Below are 20,776 nucleotides of genomic sequence, written 5' to 3' on the forward strand. Positions count from 1 at the left end.
GAAGGACTCATGAACATATAGGACTAGTCGAAGTCAACCAAAACACCCACTTAGATGTTCCCGATGTCTATATTACGGCTCAACAGGCGACAAAAGTTTTCTATCTACCATGGGCCTGCCAAACTGATCCAAATCTCAAAGGTTGGGATGTCGTTTATGAAGTGCCACCACATTTTAGACCACCTACCCTCAATGAAGAGGATTACGAACCTCACATTAACCCATACACATATGAAGGAAAATTCTTCCAAGAAACACGCATGTCCAAGAAACGTTTCAAGAACCGCTCTACATCACCCCAGAACATTGAAGTAGACAGCGATAGTGAATCCGTCTTAACCCCTGAGCCAGAACAGGAAGAGCCAGAAGAAGAAGAGGTTACTACTGCGGATGACTTGTCACCTCTTGACTGATTACATAATGGTAGCCTTCCACATGTTCTTCCTGATAGTGATGATGACGATGCATTTATTGATGACAGTGATGATCATGATGCATTTATTGACCCCGAAACATATATAGACGAGCACGATTGTTATTAGTTCATGTAAGGTATTCAACTATTACTATATATAAATTTTGAGTTCATGTTAGGTATTCAATTTTTATTAGTCATGTTGGTATTTATGACGATGATACACTTAAAATATATACATTTTATTACTTATGTTGGTATTTATGTTGTACTAATTTCATTTTCTCTTTGTCATGACAGGTGTTGAAAGATGGTGGGAAAGGGTCGAAAGCATTCCACGGCTCCTTCTTCGTCGGCGGGTGGTGGGATGGGTACTTCCATTCCTGCCTCGCCTCTTCGGAGAGCGTTGCTCTCTACTCTGCATGGAGTGGCCGCTTCTTCGACTCTCACGGACCCCGTGAGAGGAGGTTGACCCCCCGCGAAGCCAAGAGATACTAAAGGTATTACTCATGTTGGTATTTACGTTGTACTCATGTTGGTATTTATGTTGTAGGCATTTGGTATTTATATACATTTTATTACTCATGTTGGTATTTATGTTGTACTAAAGGTACACGTGGCCATGGGAGAGGTAGGGCCATGGCTGCCACGCCTTCCTCGCCGCCACCCCAAGCTGATTCACCTGAGCACAGGACTTCTAGGGTGGATTCATCTGAGGTGGAGGCTACACGGTCTCCAGTTCATGAGCCTCAGGTCGATGAGCCTTCGACCCACGAGACTCGTGTCCCAGAGGCTTCATTCCAGACGACTCCGGAGAAAATCAGGAATGAGGGTACGTCCCCAGAGACCCAGTGGGATACCTGGGCTGAGCCAAGTGGCCATGCTGATAGCGACGAGGAGCTGGGTGAGGGGGCTAGGTCTACCAGCGTTGTAGTTCGGGGCTCCCGCTCGTGCCAGCGACCCGCGAGCAGAGGTGGTCAATTAAGCCAAATGGGACAAGTAAGTTAATTTACTTTTATTTAACCTTTTGCCTTCATGTTTTCTCAAATATCTAATGTTTTGGCTTTAATTGGTTATACTGCAGGGCTTGGATTGTTTCCAATGGTGTCCGCAAGCCCAACAGCGTCCTTGGTGTGCTTTGCCATCAAAACTTCCCGGGGTTTGTTACGTTGCCCGGTCAGGAGCGAGAGGTAGGAATGACCTTGGAGCACTACTTGGGTGCCCCGGCCCCGCCGGAGGTGGAGATCGACGGTGTTTTGTGCCACACGAGGGCCGACATGGTGATCCGACAGTTCTGGGTAATTTCTCCTTTACACAATTATAAATCAACCATAGCTAGTTATTGTACTAATCGGTGTTGTCTCGTTTGCAGACCTACTACAGGTGTGAGGAGGGATACGAGGAGGACGCGGGAAAGGTTATCAAAACCGAATGTCGCCGCGTACTTCAAAACTTTCGGCACGAGGCTCGGGTGCAGGCTGTTCGAGACTACTATGCCTCGCGTCGTATTAGGAAGGACAAGGAGAAGTGCAGCGATTCTAAGATGGAAAATGAGCATTACATGAAGGTAATTACATATTATTAAGGCTTTGTAGTTAGTTTCCTTTATTTGGTTCTTACGCGCTCAAATTTCTCTTTATTAACTTAGGTGCCCCCGAGATAGTGTGTGGATAAGATGGATTGTTGGGAGGCCTTGGTGGATCACTAGTGCTCCGAAATGTGGGAGGCCAGCCACAACAACGCCAAGGAGAGGCGTGGCAAAATGGTTGGTGTGCCACACCATCAAGGGAGCTTCAACTTAATCCAATTTGGCGAGAACTGGGTATGTGGTTTGCTTCATGCCTCATGCAATTCATTCTTAATGCTATCTTGAGCCCTTTACTAATACAATTTTCCTCTCTCTCTCTTTTAGGCAAGTCACATTAAGACGGAGGTGCCACAGATGTACGACCTATATGCGATGGCACATACTACCTCGTACAAGAAGGTCAAGGCATTCTCTGAGTCTGACCTCGAGCATCCTGAAAACTTCACCAACATCTCCTCCCACCACAAGCTCGTGAAGTACAGAGATCACGGGAAGGCGAGGAAAGGGGAGGACTTTAACCCGAGCGAGGGGCCTATCGATCTAGAGCTGGTGATGATAGCTAGCAATGGGAGTCCCCATGGCTCGATCGCCATTGGAGACAGCCGTATATCATGTCCTAGCACTCTCCGGCAGATAAAGGCACGCCAAACAAGCTCCTGTCTTGAGATAACACCTCATCCACGGCCAGTCGAGCTCGCCATCGAGGTTAGTTTAATGGACTCAACTATCTTTCCGCATTATGTTGTGCGTTGGAACCAATATGATTACAATGCTAACAATGAGTTGTGGTGCAGGCTGCTATTCTGAAAGAGAAAGAGGCAATGCAGGCGGTTTTGGCGGAGAAGGATAAGGAGATGAAGGAGCTAGAGGAGAGGACGACCGCATTGGTGGAGGTGGAGAGGGCACGGAATGATGCGTCTAACAGGGCCATATACGAGCTCTTCGTGGTAAGTTTCTTCTTCATATTATTTCAAATCTTGCATTTTAATGTCCGTTTCATTAATAACTAAAAAGTTTGACTTGTCGAAACCAAATGTATAGTCTATGTGCGAGAAGACCGGCCAAGTCCCTCCGGCGATGCCAGTCATTAACATGGCGGGGACGGTGAGTTTCATTTCAATGCAGTGATCTTAAGAGTGTCGTCATGCTAACGACACATTGCAAATAATGTGTGGTGCAGAATATCTCCCGAAACGCATCGCACGACCCTTCTACAGTGGAGCCTTCTCCAGGGCAGCCTTCTCGAGGTGAAACAAGCCAGAGCCACTGTGCTTCACCGCCGTGATGACGAGAATGGTATGTTATACTCCTTCTTCTCTCCTCCTTCTTTTCCTTCTTCTTCTCCTTCTTCTTTTCTTCTTCATCTCCTCTTCCTTCTCCTTCTCCTTCTCCTCCTCCTCCTCCTCCTTCTTCTTTTTCTTCTCCTTCTCCTTCTCTTCTTGCTTCTTATCTTTCTTCTTCTACGTAGCTTATTTTCACCAGCATAGACATACTTAGCTAATTGTCCTCCAAAATGACATAATTACCTCAGTTAGGTAAAAACATCGTAAGAACCTTGGTTAGCTCATTAAAATGACTAATTTAGCTCCAAAATGACATAATAAGCTCATAATGGCCTATTTAATAAAAAATAACCTATACTTACCTAATTATCCTCCAAAATGACATAATTAGCTCCAAAAGGCATAATTAGCTAATTTAGCTCGAAGAAGAGGACAAGAGGAGAAGAAAGAGGAAAAATGAAAAGAAGGAAGAAGAAGAAGAGAAGAAGAAGAGAAGAAGAAGGAGAAGGAGCTAGCCCTCCTTCTTCTTCTCTCCTCCTTCTTTTCCTTCTTCTTTTCTTCTTCTTCTCCTCTTCCTTCTCCTTCTCCTTCTCCTCCTCCTCCTCCTTCTTCTTCTTTTATTCTCCATCTTCTTCTCTTCTTGCTTCTTCTCTTTCTTCTTCTACGTAGCTTATTTTCCCCAACATAGACATACTTAGCTAATTGTCCTCCAAAATGACATAATTAGCTTAGTTAGGTAAAAACATCATAATAACCTTGGTTAGCTCATTAAATTGACTAATTTAGCTCCAAAATGACATAATAAGCTCATAATGGCCTATTTAATAAAAAAATGGCCTATACTTACCTAATTGTCCTCCAAAATGACATAATTAGCTCCAAAAAGGCATAATTAGCTAATTTAGCTTGAAGAAGAGGACAAGAGGAGCAGAAAGAGGAAAAATGAAAATAAGGAAGAAGAAGAAGAGAAGAAGAAGGAGAAGGAGAAGAAGGAGAAGGAGCTAGCCCTCCTTATTCTTCTCTCCTCCTTCTTTTCCTTATTCTCCTCCTTCTTTTCTTCTTCTTCTCCTCTTCTCCTTCTCCTTCTCCTCCTTCTTTTACTTCTCCTTCTTCTTCTCTTCTTGCTTCTTCTCTTTATCTTCTTCTACGTAGCTTAGACTCATCCAACAAAGACTAAATTGGCTAATTATCCTACAAAATGACATACTTAGCTTAGTTAGGTGAAAACATCATAAGAACCTTGGTTAGCTCATTAAAATGACTAATTTAGCTCCAAAAAGGCATAATTAGACAATGTAGCTCATTAAAATGACTAATTTAGCTACAAAACGGCATAAGAACCTTGGTTAGCTCATGAATATTATATACTTAGCTTGGCTTCCACCTAAATGACATAATTAGCCAATTTAGCTCCAAAATGCCTTAATAATCATAGTTGGCTCCAAATTGACATATTTTACCCAAGTTAGCTCTAGAAGGCCTATACTTAGCTTGGCTTCCACCTAAATGACATAATTAGCTTAGTTAGCTCCAAAATGGCCTTTTAATAAAAAATGACCTATACTTAGCTAATTATCCTACAAAATGACATAATTAGCTCCAAAAAGGCATAATTAGCTAATTTAGCCCGAAGAAGAGGACAAGGGGAGAAGAAAGAGGAAAAATGAAAAGAAGGAAGAAGAATAAGAAGAGAAGAAGAAGGAGAAGGAGCTGGCCCCCTTCTTGTTCTCTCCTCCTTCTTTTCCTTCTTCTTTTCTTCTTCTTCTCCTCTTCCTTCTCTTTATCCTTCTCCTTCTCCTCCTCCTCCTCCTCCTTCTTCTTCTTTTTCTTCTCCTTCTTCTTCTCTTCTTGCTTCTTCTCTTTCTTATTCTACGTAGCTTATTTTCCCCAACATAGACATACTTAGCTAATTGTCCTCCAAAATGACATAATTAGCTTAGTTAGGTAAAAACAAGGAAGAAGAAGAAGAGAAGGAGAAGGATAAGAAGGAGAAGGAGCTAGCCCTCCTTCTTCTTCTCTCCTCATTATTTTCCTTCTTCTTTTCTTCTTCTTCTCCTCTTCCTTCTCCTTCTCCTTCTCCTTCTTCTCGTCCTCCTCCTTCTTCTTTTACTTCTCCTTCTTCTTCTCTTCTTGCTTCTTCTCTTTGTCTTCTTCTACTTAGCTTAGACTCATCCAACAAAGACTAAATTGGCTAATTATCCTACAAAATGACATACTTAGCTTAGTTAGGTGAAAACATCATAAGAACCTTGGTTAGCTCATTAAAATGACTAATTTAGCTCCATAATGAAATAATAAGCTCAAAATGGCATAAGAACCTTGGTTAGCTCATGAATATTATATACTTAGCTTGGCTTCCACCTAAAATGACATAATTAGCCAATTTAGCTCCAAAATGCCTTAATAATCATAGTTGGCTCCAAAATGACGTATTTTACCCAAGTTAGCTCTAGAATGGCCTATACTTGGCTTGGCTTCCACCTAAATGACATAATTAGCTTACTTAGCTCCGAAATGGCCTATTTAATAAAAAATGACCTATACTTAGCTAATTATCCTCCAAAATGACATAATTAGCTAATTTAGCCCGAAGAAGAGGACAAGAGGAGAAGAAAGAGGAAAAATGAAAAGAAGGAAGAAGAAGAAGAAGAAGAGAAGAAGAAGAGAAGAAGAAGGAGAAGGAGAAGGAGGAAGAAGAAGGAGAAGAATGAGAAGGAGGAGAGAAGCTCCTTCTCCTTCTTCTCCTTCTTCTCCTTCTTCTTGTCCTTCTTCTTTTCTTCTTCTTCTCCTCTTCCTTCTCTTTCTCCTCCTCCTTCTCCTGCTCCTCCTCCTTCTTCTTGTTTTTCTTCTCCTTCTTCTCTTCTTTCTTCTTCTCTTTCTTCTTCTACGTAGCTTATTTTCCCCAACAAAGACATAATTAGCTTAGTTAGGTAAAAACATCATAAGAACCTTGGTTAGCTCATTAAAATGACTAATTTAGCTCTAAAATGACATAATAAGGTCAAAAGGAATTAATAATCATAGTTGGCTACAAAATGACATATTTTATGCAAGTTAGCTCTAGATAGACCTATACTTAGCTAAGTTCTCTCCTAAATGACATAATAATGCTATGTAGCTCCAAGATGACCTATTCCACCGAACTTAGCTATTAAATGGCCTATACTTAGCTACATTCTCTCCGAAATAACCTATACTTCTCTTCTTCATCTAGTATTCTTCTTCTAACTTTCTTATTTGTCATTTTGCAGATTACATTCAGTTCACGGGAAGCTTGGATTATATTGATGGAATGCTTGAATATGGTTTCTTGTACCATGGATTCACGGAAGCTTGTATTGAAACTATTGTAGTATATGGATATATATGAAACTTTGTATATGCATGGATGAAACTGGTGTAATATATGGTTTGGTACAGATGCAACTTGCATAATATGATGTACTATGGATGAAAGTTATTATGAGTACGGAAACAAATTTATTTATGTCAAATACATATATATATCCTGATTATTGTGAAAATTGCTGGATAAAATAGAAAATAAAATAAACAGGGGCTGTTTTGAGCCTTTGTCGTCCGCCCACCGATGGCAAAGGTCATAGGGCAGACGGCAAAGGGGGAGGGCTGACGGCAAAGGTGGGAGGGGCTGGGTGCAAAGTTGGAGGCGGAGAGGGGCTGGGTGCCCCCTTTGCCATCGGCCTCAAACATGGCTGACGGCAAAGCGAGGAGGGCAGATGGCAAAGAGAGCAGGGCTAACGGCAAAGGTGGGAGGGAGAGAGGGGCTCGGTGCTCCCCTTTGCCGTCGGCCTCAAACATGGCGGACGGCAAAGAGGGTAAGGCAGACGGAAAAGAGGAGAAGCCTGCCGTTAGCACTTGACGGCAGCATCTGTGGATCTGTCATCCCATTTTATTTGTCGTCTGCCCCCTCATGGCAAAGATTCTTTGTCGTCCGCCTTACAAAAGCATACGGCAAATAACCTCTTCACCGAACATTTTTTGCCGTCTAGTTTGCCGCCAGCTCACGGACGGCAAAGCCTTTGCCGTCGGTTGTTCACCCCTTTGCCGTTAGCCATGGAAGACGGCAAATTCTCAGATTCCTGTAGTGTAAAGGAGAAAATCTCAATCCTTGAGCATGTGCTCAGATTGTCTGAGTACAGCAATCGCTTGAATCAATTGGGAGTTAATCTTCCAGATGAGATAGTGATGGTTCTCATGTGTCATTGCCACTAAGCTGCTAGAGCTTCGTGATGAACTATAAACTTATCAAGGATAGATATGATGATCCTTGAGCGATTCGCAATGTTTGACACTGCGAAAGTAGAAATCAAGAAGGAGCGTCAATTGTTGATGGTTAGTAAAACCACTAGTTTCAAGAAGGGCAAGGGCTAGAAGGGATACTTCATGAAACGGCAAACCAATTGCTGCTCTAGTGAAGAAACCCAAGATTGAACCCAAACCCGAGACTAAGTGCTTCTGTTATGAGGGGAATGGTCACTGAAGCGGAGCTACCCTAGATACTTGGTAGATGAGAAGGTTGGCGAAGTCAACAGAAGTATATTTGATATACATGATATTGATGTGTACTTTACTAGTACTCCTAGTAGCACGAGGGTATTAGATACCGGTTCGATTGTTAAGTGATTAGTAACTCGAAACAAAAGCTACGGAATAAACGGAGACTAGCTAAAGGCGAGGTGACGATAAGTGTTGGAGGTGTTTCCAAGGTTGATATGATCAAACATCGCACGCTCCCTCTACCATCGGGATTGGTGTTAAACCTAAATAATTGTTATTTGGTGTTTGCGTTGAGCATGAACATGATTGGATCGTGTTTATTGAAATACGATTATTCATTTAAAGAGAATAATGGTTATTCTAGTTGCTTGAATAATTACCTTCAATGGTTTAATGAATCTCGATCGTAGTGTTACATATATTCATAATTGGTGCCAAAAGATACAGAGTAATAATGATAGTACCACTTACTTGTGGCACTGCCGCTTGAGTCATGTTGGTGTAAAATGCATGAAGAAGCTCCATGCTGATGGATCTTTGTACTCACTCATTTTTGAAACGTTTGAGACATGCAAACCATACCTATTGGTTTGAACGCATGAAGAAACTCCATGGAAATGGATCGTTTGGATTCACTTGATTTTGAATCACTTGAGACATGAAAAATTATACCACATGGAACAACAAAGTAACTTGTTGTAAGCAATGCATTTTGATGTGTGCAGTACAATGAGTGCTGAGCCACGCAGTGGATATCGTTATGTTCTTACTTCACTGACGATTTGAGTAGATACAGGAGTATTTACTTGATGAATCACAAGTATGAAATATTGAAAAGTTCAAAGCTATTTCAGAGTGAATATCGTCGTAACAAGAGGATAAACTGTCTATGATATGATCATAGAGATGAATATCTGAGTTGCGAGTTTTGGGTATACAGTTAAGACAGTGTGGAAATTGTTTCGCAGTTCATGCCACCTAAAACACCATAATGTGATGGTGTGTCCGAATGTCATAGCCGCGCCCTATTTTGATATGGTGTATACTATGATGTCTCTTATCAAATTACCACTATCGTTTATGGGTTATGCGTTAGAGACAACCGCATTCACTTTAAATAGGGCACCGCGTATTTCCGTTGAGATTACATAGTATGAACTATGGTTTGGAGAAACCTGAGTTGTCGTTTCTTGAAAGTTTGGGGCTGTGACGCTTATGTGAAAAGTTTTAGTCTGATAAGCTCGAATCCAAAGCGGATAAATGCATCTTCATAGGATATCCAAAAGGTTGGATACAACTCCTATCTCATATCCGGAAGCAAAGTGTTTGTTTCTAGAAACGGGTCCTTTCTTGAGGAAAGGTTTCTCTCAAAAGAACTGAGTGGGAGGGTGGTGGAACTTGATGGGGTTAGTGAACCGTCACTTCTAGCAGTGTGTAGCAGGGCGCAGGAAGTTGTTCTTGTGGTGCCTACACCAATTGAAGTGGAAACTGATGATGGTGATCATTGAGCTTCAGATCAAGTTACTACAAACCTCGTAGGTCGACAAGGTCGCGTACTACTATAGAGTGGTACGGTAACCCTTTCTTAGTGGACATGTTGTTGAACAACAATGAACCTACGAGCTATGGAGAAGCGATGGTGGGCCCTGATTTCGGCAAATGGCTGGAGGCCATGAAATCTGAGAGAGGATCCATGTATGAAAACAAAGTGTAGACTTTGGAAGAACTACTTGATGGTCGTAGGACTGTTAAGTAAAGATGGATATTTAAAAGAAAGACAGACGATGATGGTGAAAAGTCATCATTAAGAATAGCTCGACTTGTCACAAGGATGTTTCCGACAAGTTCAAAGAGTTGACTATGATGAGACTTTCTCACTCATAGCGATGCTAAAAGTCTGTTGGAATTATGTTAGCAAATGTTGCATGGTTTGTGAAATATTGCACATAGGATGTCAAAACATTGTTTCCTCGACGGTTTCCTCGAGGAAAGGTTGTATGTGATACAACCAGAAGGTTTTGTCAATCCTAAGGATGCTAACAAGTATGCAAACTCCAGCGATCCTTCTATGGACTCGTGCAAGCATCTCGGAGTTGGAGTATACACTTTGATGAGATGATCAAAGCTTTTGGGTTTGTACAAGGTTTATGAGAAACTTCTATTTCCAAAGAAGTGAGTGGGAGCACTATAGAATTTCTGATAAGTATATGTGGTTGACATAATGTTGATCGACAGTAATGTAGAATTTTTGTAAAGCATAAAGGGTTGTTTGAAAGGAGTTTTTCAAAGGAAGACCTAGATAGAGCTACTTGAACATTGAGCATCAAGATCTATAGAAATAGATTAAAACGCTTAATTGAACTTTCAATGAAATGCATGCCTTGATTAGTTTTTGAAGGAGTTCAAAATAGATCAACAAAGAAGGAGTTCTTGGCTGTGTTGTAAGGTGTGAATTTGAGTAGGACTCAAAGCCCGACCATGGCGGAAGAAAGAGAAAGGATGAAGGTCCTCCCCCATGACTTAGCCATAGGCTCTAAAGTATGCCAAGCTATGTACCGCACCTCATGTGTGCCTTGCCATGAGTGTGTCAAGGGGTACAAAAGGTGATCCAGGATTGAATCACTAAAACAGCGGTCAAAGTTATCTTTCGTAACTAGTGGACTAAGGAATTTTTCTCGATTATGGCATTGATTAAAGAGTTCATCGTAAAGGGTTACGTCGATGCAAGCTTCGACACTAATCTGAATAACTCTAAGAAGTAAAACAGATTCGTATAGTAGAGTAGATATTTGGAGTATTTATGAATAGCACGTAGTAGCAGCATCTATAAGATGACATAAAGATTTGTAAAGAACACACGGATCTGAAAGATTCAGAACCGTTGACTAAAACCTCTCTCACGAGCAAAACGTGATCAAACCCTAGAACTGTATGGGTATTGGATTCGTTAAAATCACATGGTGATGTGAACTAGATTATTGACTCTAGTGCAAGTGGGAGACTGTTGGAAATATGCCCTAGAGGCAATAATAAATTAGTTATTATTATATTTCTTTGCTCATGATAATTGTTTATTATCCATGCTATAATTGTATTGATTGGAAACACAAATACATGTGTGGATACATAGACAAAACACTGTCACTAGTAAGCCTATAGTTGACTAGCTCGTTGATCAAAGATGGTCAAGGTTTCCTGACCATAGACAAGTGTCGTCACTTCATAACGGGATCACATCATTAGGAGAATCATGTGATGGACAAGACCCAAACTATGAACGTAGCATGTGATCGTGTCATTTTATTGCTGTTGTTTTCTGCGTGTCAAGTATTCATTCCTATGACCATGAGATCATGTAACTCATTGGCACCGGAGGAATACCTTGTGTGTATCAAACGTCACAACATAACTCGGTGACTATAAAGGTGCTCTACAGGTATCTCCGAAGTTGTCCATTGAGTTAGCATGGATCAAGACTGGGATTTGTCACTCCGTGTGACGGAGAGGTATCTCGGGGCCCACTTGGTAATACAACATCACACACAAGCCTTGCAAGCAATCTAACGCAAGTGTGAGTCATGGGATCTTGTATTACGGAACGAGTAAAGAGACTTGCCAGTAACGAGATTGAAATAGGTATAGGGATACCGACGATCAAATCTCAGGCAAGTAACATACCGAAGGACAAAGGGAATGATATACGGGGTTATATGAATCCTTAGCACAGAGGTTCAAACGATAAGATCTTCGTAGAATATGTAGGATCCAATATGGGCATCCAGGTCCCACTATTGGATATTGACTAAGGAGTGTCTCGGGTCATGTCTACATAGTTCTCGAACCCGCAGGGTCTGCACACTTAAGGTTCGATGATGTTTTATTATAGTTGACTTATATGTGTTGGTGACCGAAGGTTTTTTGGAGTCTCGGATGATATCACAGATGTCATGAGGATTTCCGAAATGGTTCGGAAATGAAGATTGATATATAGGAAGTTGGTGTTTGGATTCCCGAAAGTTTTTGGGCATTACCCACAGTGTACCGGAGTGACGAATGGGTTCTGGGAGCCCACTGGGTGGGCCCACCACACCCCAAGGGGTCCACATGGTTTTATTGGATGCACAATAAGGTATAATGGGCTAACAAAGTCATCCAAGGAAAGGCCATGAGGAAAAAGTGGAAAATCCAAAAGAGGTGGGAAAATAAGGAAGGAGTCCTAATCCAAGTGGGATTGGAGTAGGACTCCTCCCTCTCACTTCGGTTGACCCAATGAAGGCCTCCTTTGGCCGGCGCCCTAGGGCTTTGCCCCCCCCCCCTTGGCTCCTCCTATATATACACAGGTTTAGGGCTGTTTGAGACACAAATTTGCCACGTGCATCTCAAACCTACACCTCGTAGTTCTTCCTCTAGATTAGATTTATGTGGAGCTCGGGCGGAGCCCTGCACGAATAGATCATCACCAACACCGACGCGCCATCACGCTGCCGGAGAACTCATCTAATTCCCCGTCTCTCTTGCTGGATTAAGCTGTACGTGTGCTGAACGCGGAGGTGTCCTCCGTTCGGCACTAGATCGGAACGAATCGTGGGACGGATCGCGAGACGGTTCGTGGGACAGATCATGGGACAGTTCGAGGGATGGATCATGAAGACATACCACTATATCAACCGCATTTATTAACGCTTCCTCTTAGCGATCTACATGGGTATGTGGATCTAATCTCCTATCGTACATGAACATCACCATGATAGGTCTTCGTGTGCTTAGGAATTTTTTTGTTTCCCATGCAATGTTCCCCAACAGTGCGAACCCCTCCTTCCACCAGAGAATCTCGTAGCATAGAGAACGACAAAATTTAGGATCTGATCTGCCGCAACATGCAACTCAGTGAAACCGAGTTGGTCGGTTCCATCGATTTTGGTTTTATGGTTCCTGAGAAGCAACTCGTTGAGACCGAACAGTTCTTTTTGCTGAGAGCGAAAAAGACTACCAAGTCTCTGTTATTCGAGTAGTTTTTCTTGGTGACTCCGAAATGACCAACCCGGTGCTATAGATTACATTCTACAGAACATCATACCCTAAGTTTCTGAATTCAAATTTTGAAAATTCTTTCTGTGTTTTGTGATGCTCAACTCTTCTTCTCTTCTATATCTATTTCATAGGATTGTTGTTTGCTGGTTTGCCGCTGAGTTATTGCTTGTGTGCAAAGAAGTCTGGTTCTAAGGACAGCGAGAATGATTTCAGAGAAAACAGAGTTGAGATGGACTCAGGCACAAGTCCTGTGAAGACATACTCTTACCCTAGATCTTACAGCTCCCATGGTTTGCCCAAGGCAGCCCTAGGCAGATAAAGAAGCTTAACTCAGATGAAGAGGACTCACATTTTGTGCTAGAGTAAACTTCAGCGCCTCCAAAGGCTCCTAAGAAGATTGTCAGGAAACAATATGCAAGACCTCCTGATCTTAGAGCTCCTGAGTCTACAAGGTAGAGTACGACACTCTCCACTGATAAACCTACTATGAAGGTTGGTATGAAGAGAGCCAAGAAAAGAGTAATTCATGTTATTGGGAGAAAGACTTCAATGTATGAGGAACCAGAAGATGTTGCTGGAGAAGACGAGATCCCAGCTCCTCCTAAGAAGAAGAAGCTCATGACTGACGTTGTACCCAGGAAATCTGCTCCTAAGCCTCCTTCTAAGGCTAAAAAGGTTCTAGCTCATAGGAAGACTACAAAGGATATTCCTACAGCTACCAAGGATAAAGGCCCTCCTTCCACTGCCTTTGATGCAAAGGAAGAAGAAGAGAATGCACCAATTCTCAGAAAGCTCTGACCAAATTTGCCACTTCACAATGCTTCTCATCAAGTAGCCGAAGATATGAAGAAGAGAAAAGATGAAGGTTTGAGGAAATGGAGAGCCGCAGATCCATATGCCATAAGGATAAGAACCGTTGTTGATCCAAGGTTTGACACCAAGGAACAACAAGACTTTTATGAGACTGTCTTGTATGACAAAAGTCCAACTGTTAGTGACATGATATATGTTGACTCGGCTTACATCAAAGCTAATGAAAATTTCTTTCCCCATGTGGAAGACAATTTCAAGTCTGTAGACATTGAAGATCTTGTTGGAAAAGAGATGGCCTCATGGAATGATGAACTGATCATGCAATGTTACTCAATTGTTCACTTCTACGGATATGGTTCTATTGTCTGGATGACTGATGGTCACAAGTATGAGTCGACGATTGCTGAGTGGGCCACTCTCATTGGTGCCCCTAAGCACAAAGAGAGTGATGTTGATGTATACTCTGACCCGAAGATGAGCCACAACTCCATGGCCAACATGTACAAGCCAATTCCTCACATGTTTTTGGCAAGTCACAAGACGGGCTCAGTGTACTTATTGCAAGCAGGTGATGATAGAATGATTAGAGGAAACTCTATCAATCTACTGCACCATTTGGACAATCACACTAGATTTAGAGTGATGGACTTGATAGTAGAGACTATCCGGAGGACTGCTGCTGATGAGAAAAGATCTAGTGGATATGCCATGTACATTCATATGCTTATCAACGCCAAGATAGGCAAGCATGCATATATCCTTGATCGTCCCCATTTACCTCTTTAGCCAAAATTTGAAGACAATGAAGTGGTGATGGATGACAACGATCCGAGGTCAGCTGCAGCTAGAATGGCACTAGAGGCAGCAGAAGCTGAGGCTGCTAGAAATAAGCCACCACCAGCTCCACAGCTCAGAACTCAGGTTGAGAAAATGGCATTTCTAGTTAGCTCTGTCCAAGATATGGAGAAGAACATCTCAGAGCTGCTACAAAATCAGAAAAGCCTAGAGAGAGTCATGGAAACAAAGTGTCATGACATGGATGTGAAGGTGATGGAGTTGAGCACTATAGTCAAACAACTTCAACATGAAGTTGACTCAATGCAGATTCCACACCCAGATGATGATGGTGACGATGATGATGATGATGAAGAGTCTCCTCCTCTCACTACAACTCGGTTCAGCACCAAGTCTAGATCAACTGTTGTACCTGCTCCGGACACAAGACATCCTTCATCGGCTCAAGCATCTGCACCTTCAGCTCCAGCACCAGCTCCAGATCAAGCACCTCTTGTATCCACTCCTCCAGCTCTAGGACACTCAACAGATGCCTTCATGGCCACTCTTCTGTCGACTTCGTCATCATCTACCAAGAGAGACAATTAGCTCTATACTTTTTGAAATTTTTGGTAACTTATTGCCAAAGGGGGAGAAATGTATAGATCATAGGGCTTTGAGAGAGAGAGCTTTTGACTTTACTTACTCTCATTCTGTTTTACAAAACTTTGGTCTTTTGCATGACTTTATCTTACATGTGTTCGATCATACACTTTGCTTGGTTGATGCTATGTTATTATCCTTTTAACTATCTATGTAATGATCGTTCACTTATCTTTTTGGTGTCATGTGCATTACTATTCATTCTTATCTTCTATGCGCACCACCAAGATGTATGTGACATGGAAGAGTGACCCATGATCCTAATCGATTGTGCATTTGCATTCAACCGCAAATTTTACATAATGCACCAATTTAGAGGGAGCTCTTCCTTTCACATACTTCTCAAAGCGTCGATACTAATCCTGGATTATATCTTTTGTCGAAGCTTCGATCTACATGTTGTCATCAATTAGCAAAAAGGGGGAGATTGAAAGCACAATTGCTCCCTAGGGTGGTTTTGATAATTGGTCACAACATATACATCATTGGGCTAATATGTTGATCCAAGTATATTTAAGAAAAGTTCAAAATATGCTTTGGCTACAGGCTTATGTGGAGATGCCCCTTGATGCAAGAAAGGAATAGGACTGGCCCAAGCTTCAAGCTAGAAGACTACTCATTTTATATTTGTGAGAAATCACTTTTGAGTCCATAGGAAAGCCAATACAATTAAAAGGGGGTGAGGTACTAAAATGAACTGGTTGCTCAAGTGCTCAAAGTTAGCCACAAAAATACTCAGTCATTTTTCCCACATAACCATTTTGTCCAATTCCACACACTAAAATACAGTGCCACCAACTTTCCCATTTCGGCCCCACCGAGTTTGACATCGGACAGAACCCTAGACATTCCCACCAAATCGGTGCAACCAAAACCATATTGGTGCTACCGAGTTCAAGCTGACCAACTTTCTGTTGCCTCGGTACACAAAATCGGAATTTCTGAGTTGGCGTATCGGTGTCACTGAGTTGTGTTATCTGACCGTTAGCCACCTTTTCGGTGCCACCGAGTTGTGTATATCAGTCCTACCAAGATTCAAAAGTTGCTGCCTTTAGTGCAAGTCGGTACCACTGAGTTTATGACTTTGGTGTCATCGAGTTTGCCACTTTAGGTGTAACAGTTGGATTTTGTGTGCTGCCTATATATACCCCTTCCCCCACCTCTCATTCGTGGGAGAAGCACTCAGAATAAACACTTCATTTCCAGATCCATTTTTCTGAGAGAGAGCAACCTACTCATGTATTGTGACCAAGATATTCCAATCCAATCATTTGAAACTTGATCTGTAGCCTCTCCAAATTGCTTTCCACCAAATTAATCTCTCCTACCCATGCCTATTATGTGAGAGAGTGATTTTGTGTTGAGGAGACTATCTTGAGAAGCACAAGAGAAAGGAGTTCATCATTCACCACATCTATTACCTTTTGGATGGTGGTGCCTCCTAGATTGGTTAGGTGTCGCTTGGGATCCTCCTACTTCATGTTGTGGAGTTGAACCAAGATGTTTGTAAGGGCAAGGAGAGCGCCTACTTCTTGAAGATCTAGCGTGAGTAAGGCTAGTCCTTCGTGGACGGAAGCCGTGGTGGAATAGACAAGGCCGCTTCTTCGTGGACCCCTTGTGGATGGAGTCCTCCGTGGACTCTCATAGCCGTTACCCTCCATGGGTTGAAGTCTCCACTAACATGGGCGTACGATAGCGTCACCTATCCAAACCATGCCAAAAATCGCCATGTCAACGTCATGCGTTTGATCTCCCTACCTTACTCCCTACTTTACACTTGGATGTTTTTACATTCTGCTCCTACACTCCTAGAACTACATGTGTAGGGTGTACTTGACTTGCCATAACTGCCAAATCTGCCCCTCAATTAAAATTGGGAAAAGGCTAAATTTTTATCTTGTCAAGTAGTATAATCACCTCCGCATGAGCTAACAGACTTTCCATACTTGGATCATATGAACTTGTGATTGTATCTCTAGAAAGCATCCACAACTACTATAAATCATTAAGGTAAACCCAAACATAGCATCAAACATCAAGTCCCATTTACACCCATACGCAAACAACTCACTTACTTTGGTGTAAGCTTCTGTCACTCTAGCCATCCACTATAAGCGAATCCTGAACAAATTTCAACACCCTCCACCAGGAATCCTTCATGTGTGCTCCTCACGGAAGGCACATTAGGAAAGCACAAAAATGAAACATACACTCAATCCAATCAAGATCATCAATCAACCCAAAGGACAACATAGATCTACTCAAACATCATTGGATGGCAGGACATCATTGATTAATCATATGTGGCATGAAACACCATATTCAAGTATGGGATTAAAATAGTGTGTGGGAGAGTGGACCTCCATAGATAGATGAGGCAAGGTGATGGAGATGGTGATGTTGATGAAGACGATCACCGCAGCGATGGTTCCCGCGGCGGCACTCCTGCGCCACCGAAAGAGATGGGGAGAGAGTCTCCTCCCTTAGGCTTCCTCCTCCATGGACTCTCCCTAGATGGCGAGAGGTTCTCCCCTCTGGTCCATGGACGCCATGGCTCCTAGAGGGGCGAGAGCCCCTCCGATATTGGATCTCTCTCTCTCTCTCTATGTTTCTCTCCTGTTTTCGCTCCTGTTTTCTGGCCCTTCACCATTTCTTAAATATCCGGAGACCAGTAACTCCGACTGGGCTGAAATTTTCAAGTGATTTTTAATGTGAAAATATCTTTCTTGTGGATAAACTAAGGTCCCAACAGACTTAAGGGGCGGCGACAAGGCATTAGGGCGCGACCATCCCCCTGGCCGGACCATGTTGCCTTGTAAGAGCCTCGGGCATCATGTGGCATTGATTATTCTTCCCAGAATTCACATATATTCCAAAAACAATCTCCATAAAATTTTATCGTTTTTGGACTACGTTTGATATGGAATTTCCGCGAAACAAAAAACACATACAAAAAGGAACTGCCAGTGCGCACTGAATAAGTAAGTTAGTCCCAAAAATAATATAAAATGTTGCCAAAAGTATATGAAAGTTGTAGAAAATTGACATGAATACTTCATAAATTATCGATACGTTGGAGACATATGAACACTCCTTCATTTTTTATAATATTTAGATACCACAAACAGTTCTGAATAATTTGCACATTCAATCCCATCACACACGGGGTAAAGTACATGATTCGTTTGTGATGTTTAGATATCGCACATAGTTTTGAATAAGGGATTGTGTTCGATGACACTTTCCATGCTAGTTTTTGAAGGGACCAAACTAAAGTTTTGGGCTACCGCGGAAATATCTACATCCCTCACCCCTCGGTACCCATCAAAAGCGACATTTCCCCTATTTCCTCACTTTTCTAGTTCAAACCTTCATTGCTTGCTTGCAGCATAGCCTCCTCACCGGGGATGCTCCTTCCTACTGCTCGGCCTTGTCCATCTAGTCAGGTAATAGACACCTCCCCAATACCACCTCTCTCCCACTCCCTCCTCCTTCCCACATGGCCCGATCGTTGGCGTGACACCTTCCACCAAAATCACAGCCCCATCCTCCAAATAAATGTCGCCAAAATCCATGGTGCACACAATATAGCCAGGTTCTCCATGAGCATTTGGCAGTGGAGAAGCAAATTGCGGCTCCATGCGCGGATGAGGCAGCAATGGCTGCCATGCACATTGACCCCAGATCTTGGAGGAGCACATCATAGATGAGGACGTAGTCGACGCCTCGCGCATGGAAGCCACCATGCGGTTGGCTGCTATAAACGACAGCTCGTTGTGTTTTCTAGAGGGCACCGCTGGTACGTTCAATGAAGACTACAATGTTTTTTGTTAGCACGCATGTGCTTACCTTAGCTCCAGAGCCAGCATGTTGGTATCGGGGCAGGATCAGGCCACTCACCGCTACAAGGGGTGCACCCACAGTGTGGAGGCCTCGCCCCATCCAAGTATTAACGATCCCATCGTGATCGGTATCTCCGACGATGAGGAGTAGCTCGTTTTCTTAGCTTTATAACTAAGGACCTATGTTCAGCTAGCTACGCCGGTTAAGCATGTTTTGAGTACCTATTGTATGTCCTTCTCCTTCCTTTCTTTTAGAAATGCCAGTGAAATGTCCAACATAATGCTACTTGCAATCTAACATTCTAGTATGTTTTATTGTGCAATGTGGTGCTTAGTTAATTGTTTGGTTCATTTATTGTGGTGATCATTTAAATATTTATTTCAATTCTGCAACCGCAATGTGAAGTTCGATTATTGTTGGTACAATTTTGTATTGTTATGCGTGTGAGAAATAAATCAAATTTAGATAGACTAAATACATGTGAAACATATACAATTGCTATATTTCCTAGTTCTTAGCATGTTTGGCTTAGATAACTAGCTAATACATGTGGCTCGAATTAATCTATCAGATCAATAGTGTGTTTATGTTTCATTAACATATTTCACTGATAGTGTGCAAAATATCACTTACAACCCGATCAATATCTATCTTAAATATGTTGTCGCGGGAAACAATGGGGGAAAATGAAGTTTACCATCGTGGTTTGAACATCATGGTCCTTTGGTTAATAGAACATTACTCTAAAATTCTAGGAACAATTCTAATATTAAGGTTTTGAATAATTTGTTCTTCCACCTATAGGTCCCGCTTTAAGAGGTTTATACCCACTTTCGACCCTTTTTGCATGTGGGCGAAATGAGGTGTCCTTATATATCAGTTAAATCAAGAAAATCAATGTCGGTGTACTAAGAAATGAGGTCCTTAGTACCCTAGACTTAGGCATGGGCAACCGTGTCCCCCAGGATCGCAACTCCTCGCCGAATTCACATCGAGCCCCAAGGAAAGTCAAGACAAGACCAAGGCAGGGCGGCGAGACTCTCACAAGTGTGTAAAAGCCAACCGCTCGCGGCGCTCGGCAGGATCCCAGCCTGCCATGCCACCGCTCCACCTCAATAGGGGGTTGATTGTCTACATCACCCGAGGTGTCAAGCTGGCAGGCGAAGATGGCAATGGCACGTGGCCGCGGCAGCAGGCGCGTTCCAGCCGTAATGACTCATGTCCCATGACGTGGCGGAAGAATAGGAGGTAGATGGGCAGGCGACACAGAGAGAAAGGCAATGCTTGCTGGGGAACGTCACCAGTGTGCCACCTCCATGTGCATTCAATGCGCTTGTCCCAGTCCGTCAGAGTTACGTATTTCCCACTACTTAACCTGATAAGCAGTCCTTGCCACTCCAGTATGCACTATACACTCAGTAAAAAGACCGCTATAGCCTCTATGGTAACTCTTTACCCCATAAAAGGAAGTCCATGGCTACATTCAGAGGGGTCGACACTCTGTTCAATTGCACACGTAGCTACTCCTCTCGAGCATCCTGGTCGGGTTATTGCACTCCTATGCTTGAACACACCTAATCAACCAAGCACGAATATGACGTAGGTTTTACGATTTCAACCGTCCCGAACCTGTATAAACCCTTGCGCGTGATCTGGTCGATTGCTTCGTACACGTGGATCCCCTTGCGGAACCGTAAAGGGGCCTCGCATGTCCCATCGATATATATTTCCACCAACATCTTTGACGCGCCAGGTAGGGGGCCTTCCAGGGCGCGAATCTTCATTGACACTCCTAGAGCTCCGTTCCTACACCCTGCCACAGGGAGAATCGATCATGGAGTGCCTTTT

Source organism: Hordeum vulgare, chromosome 7H (genome assembly GCF_904849725.1).
Source record: "Hordeum vulgare subsp. vulgare chromosome 7H, MorexV3_pseudomolecules_assembly, whole genome shotgun sequence".
Classification (NCBI taxonomy): Eukaryota; Viridiplantae; Streptophyta; class Magnoliopsida; order Poales; family Poaceae; genus Hordeum; species Hordeum vulgare.